The 5,119-nt window shown below is 48.3% G+C and overlaps 1 non-coding gene across 1 annotated transcript; it reads right to left on the reverse strand.

Annotated features, from left to right (window-relative positions):
- Positions 1-3,439: 3,439 nt before the first annotated feature.
- TRNAM-CAU (transfer RNA methionine (anticodon CAU)) lies at positions 3,440-3,513 on the reverse strand. The gene has a single exon. It is a non-coding gene; the product is annotated as a tRNA-Met (tRNA).
- Between the last annotated feature and the right edge of the window lie 1,606 nt (positions 3,514-5,119).

A 5,119-nucleotide genomic window follows, 5' to 3' on the forward strand; every position in this document is an offset into this window, starting at 1 on the left:
GGAAGGCATTAGGTGGGACGGGGTCGCGCTTAGCGCCAATACGAGCAAGAACATTGGTCGCTTGATTACTTTCTCGAGACACGTGATGGAACTCGAGCCCCTCGAACCGGGCCGACATTTTTATGACTGCGTTGCGATACGCTGCCATCTTCGGATCTTTAGTGTCAAAATCTCTATTTATTTGAGATATTGCAAGGTTTGAGTCCCCACGCACTTCTAGGCGTTGTATCCCCATGGAGACAACCATCCGGAGACCATGCAATAAGGCCTCATATTCGGCTGCGTTATTGGAGTCTCTGTATAGTATTTGTAGAACATATTGGATGATGTCTCCGGTGGGGGACGTTAAAATGACACCCGCTCCTAACCCTGCCAGCATTTTGGAGCCGTCGAAGTGCATTACCCAATTGGAGTATGTGTCATACTCTCTAGGGAGCTCGGCCTCTGTCCATTTGGCGATGAAGTCGGCCAGAACTTGGGATTTGATAGCTCGACGTGGTTTGTATGTGATGTCGAATGGCAAGAGTTCAATGACACCATGCATCGCGGTTGTTTATAATGTCGTTGAGTGGTACTTTGGAGGCCATCATGATCGAACACTCCTGGAAGTAGTGACGGAGCTTTCAGGATGCCATGAAGACCGCGTATGCTATTTTTTGATAATGAGGGCACCAGGATTTGCATGGTGTAAGCACAGTAGACACGTAGTATACTGGCTTCTGAAGCGGGAATTTATGTCCGTCCTGTTCTCGTTCAACGACGAGTACGGTGCTCACCACCTGATGTGTTGCCGATATGTATAATAACATCGGTTCATCGGTGTTTGGTGCGTCCAGGATTGGATTGCTCGCAAGAAGGGTTTTTATTTCTTCCAGTCCGACTGTTGCCGCGTCCGTCCACTCGAAGTGGTCGGTTCGCCGTAGAAGGCGATAGAGTGGCAGTGCCTTTTCTCCTAATCTGGAGATAAAGCGGCTTAGAGCTGCCACACAACCTGCAAGTTTTTGAACTTGTTTGAGGTCTGTTGGCTTAGCCAATTGTGTCAAAGCTCGGATTTTGGCTGGGTTTGCTTCAATTCCCCTATTGGAGATGATCAAGCCCAGCAGTTTTCCAGTGGGGACACCGAAGACACACTTTTCCGGGTTGAGCTTGATGTCATATGCCCTGAGGTTGTCGAAGGTAACATGTAAGTCGTCTATTAGTGTTTCCACGTGCCTGGTTTTGATGACGACGTCATCAACATAAGCTTCTACTGTTTTGCCAATCTGTTTCTCCAGGCATGTTTGAATCATGCATTGATATGCGGCGCCGGCGTTCTTGAGCCGAAAGGGCATGGTATTGAAGCAGAATGGCCTGTATGGGGTAATGAATGTTGTTGCAGCTTGATCGGATTCTTTCATTTTGATTTGATGGTATCCGGAGTATGCATCAAGGAAACACAGTGAGTCATGTCCTGCGGTGGCGTCAATGATTTGATCAATGCGGAGGAGGAGGAAGGGATCCTTAGGGCAGGCTTTGTTGAGGTCTTTGAAATCGACGCACAGGCGCCAGGATTTGTCCTTCTTTGGTACCATCACCAGGTTTGCCAGCCAGTCCAGATGTTTATTTTCTCTAATGAATCCGGCCTCGGTGAGTTTGGCCAACTCCTCCCCCATGGCTTGTCGCTTGGGTTCGGAAAAGCGCCGCAGTGTTTTCTTAACCGGTTTAAACCCTTAATATATTGAGGCTATGTTCGGCCAGCTAGCGTGGGATCCCTGTCATGTCCGAAGGGTGCCAGGCAAATATGTCCCAGTTTTCGCGCAGGAATTCTCATAGTGTGGCGTCAACTGTTGGGTTCAGTTGAGCTCCTATGGATGTTGTCTTCTTGGGGTCTGTTGGGTGGACCTGGAATTTGACTATTTCCTCTGCCGGTTTGAAAGAGGTGGATTTGGGGCGTTTGTTGAGGATCACGTCGTCCCTGTCCACTGTGGAGCATAGTGCGGTTAATTCTTCGGCCGCGAGGGCTTCAGAAAGCGCCTCCAGGGCTAAGGATGCGGTTTTGTTTTCAGCGCGGAGCGCTATGTCCGGATCACTGTCGAGAGTGATTATACCATTTGGTCCGGGCATTTTGAGCTTCATATATTCGTAGTGAGGTATAGCTTGGAAGCGTGTAAAAGCATCCCGCCCCAACAGGGCATGATATCCGCTGCTGAAAGGGGCCACCGAGAAGGGTATTTCTTTGGACCGATTGTTCTCCGGTGATCCGAATACCATGTCAAGTGTGATTTTGCCCGCGCACCGCGCCTCCTGACTAGGAATAATTCCCCGGAAGGTTGTGTTGTGATATATGGAATATATGACAAAGGTGGAGTCTTGGAGTATTTCGATCGATCGGTCATATAGGCCTGAGTCAGACATCAAATAGCTTCAATTTGCATTATCCGTAGGACACCTTATATGTATCAAAATCGAGACTGATATCGATTCTACCCATTTTGACCCTCCTTTTGGGAATAACAATAGAGGTACTCGTAATTGTGTGGTTAGAAAGAGAAATATCTGCGTCGATACAACAATGTATTGGTCCTGAATATGCTGGCCCCCTAGGCCTGCTTCAAGATATAGCAGATGGGACTAAGCTACTTTTTAAAGAAGATATTCTGCCATCCCGAGGAGATATTTCTTTATTTCCTCCCATGGGTTCTATACCCGATTCATAACTAGAAAGCTTCTCTGGTCCTTCACTAACCGGGGCTAAAAGTCCTGAAATCGAAAAGAGGATCCATAAAGAACCATAGGGTTTTCCGAGAAAAACCAGGGTACATTATCCCAAAATGTTCCATCTTCCTAGAAAAGTGGATTCGTTCCAGAAAAGTTCTAGAAGATGCTAATGGTAAGCAAGAAGATTGTTTACGAAGAAACAACAAAAAAAAGAGGTAGGAAACTCTCAAGTACGGTTCTAAGGGAAGGAACTTCCTATTCCGACCGAGGAGAACAAGCCATTCTACAGGGTGATTCGGAAATTGCGGAAGCTTGGTTTGATCAAGCTGTTGAATATTGGAAACAAGCTATAGCGCTTACTCCGGGAAATTATATTGAAGCACAGAACTGGTTGAAGATTACGAAGCGCTTTGAATTTGAATAAGACCTGGCCATGTTTGAAGTCATTACCCTTAACCGTAAGGAGGGGGATGCCTAAGGCTAGGCTTGCGACTGGAGTGAAGTCGTAACAAGGTAGCCGTACTGGAAGGTGCGGCTGGATCACCTCCTTTTCAGGGAGAGCTAATGCTTTCTGCAGGGTAGGGAGAGGCCTTGCGCCTTCTTTTTTTGAAGGCAAGTGACTTCGCAAACTGCTCAATTTTGCCCTCTAGGGCCGGGAACTAATGAATAAAAAAGGGTTGGATACGCCCCTCTACCATACATATCTAGAGAAATAGAATAGTCCTTTTATACAGACTGCTAAGTGCGGAGACGGGAATCGAACCCGTGACCTCAAGGTTATGAGCCTCGTGAGCTACCAAACTGCTCTACTCCGCTCTGGAGTACCAGAAACTAGTGGACAAAAAAGGTACTTTGTTTGATGCGACTCCTGTCTATTTCCATTATATGGAGTGTGTCCTCATAAATGAGATTTAATCCGCTGCCGCCATCCATGAGGACCTTGGTGAGTCGCAACCCATCCACGATGGGGCCGAGGACTAACACGGCTGGTGCTCGTGTTGTTCTGTACTTTGGTTCGTCACTGGCGTTGAATGTTATAGCTGTGTCGTTCCATGGGTTTATTACAGCAATTTGGCAGACTTCATTCAGCTCGTGAAGTGCCCTTTTGCGCTTGTTATTTGAAGCGAATGTCTCGAAGACTGTCAATACTCTTGGGCCGTCTTCTTCTGGGGGTGTTGTTCGGGGGCGTCCTAGATAAGGATGTCCTCCCCGCTCTTGGCTACCTGTCGTAGTATCTAACATGCTCTAAGGCTGTGGGTTGCCACGGTATCTGTTGTTGTATGTATTTTGCATGGGCCATCGAGCCACCCTTCCAGAACAGTGCCTTTCCGTGTAGTGGCTTTGTGTTTTTTGACTGTTGGCTTGGGCATGCCATGAGGGTACGCCCTTTTTGCCTGTAGGGGAAGTTGGGTTGGGATTGGTGGTTCCCATCGAGCTACCCGAATTTCCCAGGCGCTTTCCATCACGTAGTATTTTTGTACGATGGTTGCTAAGTCAGTAAATTTTAGTATGCGGCGGCGATTGATGGCGTTGAGGATTCCTTCATCTGCACAGTTTTTGCAGAACGGTGATATTGCGTCCTCGTCACGGCAATCCTTTACCTTGTCCTTGACAAGGAGGAATCTGGCCCAAAAGTGGTGGACCTTCTCCTGAGATTGTTGTTTTATGCTCATGAGAGCCTCTATATTCGGGTGGGTGGAATTAAATCTGAACCCCGACCTAACCGGTTGTCCGGAGTCCGACGACCTTCCGGACTAGACAGTCTGGGTTTCAGAATATCTTCTGACTGTTTGGAACCGTCGTCCGATGCTATATTCGGAGGTCTGGTTGCGTCCTTTCGTGGGTGAGTATCCGGATCTTCATGAACGGCGATCCGATAATAGTCCGTCTTCAATATAGAAGAAGACTTGCCGTCCTGCTCCAGGACTGCAACGATCTGGTGGATGATCGGTGGGATTTCGGTTTCTCCCTGATCGGTTTTAGGCCCGATCTGATCGTAATCTGTGGCGCTTCCCAAAGCAGAGATGCGATCTAGGAGATCGTTTAAGGAAGAAAACTCAACCGGCTCCATCTGCTTGGAGTGCTCGGAGTTGATGCGAAGGGGATTTTCGATGGCCCGAGAGGTCATCGTGGGCCCTGCGGCCGAACGGGCGATCATAGTAAAGTCGCCCAGCTGGAGAGTTTGGCCTGAGGCCAAAACTACCCCTGCGGTAATATTGTCTTTAATGACAAGGCGAGCCATCGAGCCTTTCATCGACGACACAGTGGAACTCTCAATGAAAGCACTAATGTCATTGTCAAAACCGGTGGATCTCGGGTAGGGGGTCCCGAACTGTGCGTCTAGGATCGATCGTAACAGGAGACGGGGGACAGAGTGTTTACCCAGGTTCGGGCCCTCTCTATGGAGGTAAAACCCTACGTC

Source organism: Triticum aestivum, chromosome 5A (genome assembly GCF_018294505.1).
Source record: "Triticum aestivum cultivar Chinese Spring chromosome 5A, IWGSC CS RefSeq v2.1, whole genome shotgun sequence".
In the NCBI taxonomy this organism is placed as follows: Eukaryota; Viridiplantae; Streptophyta; class Magnoliopsida; order Poales; family Poaceae; genus Triticum; species Triticum aestivum.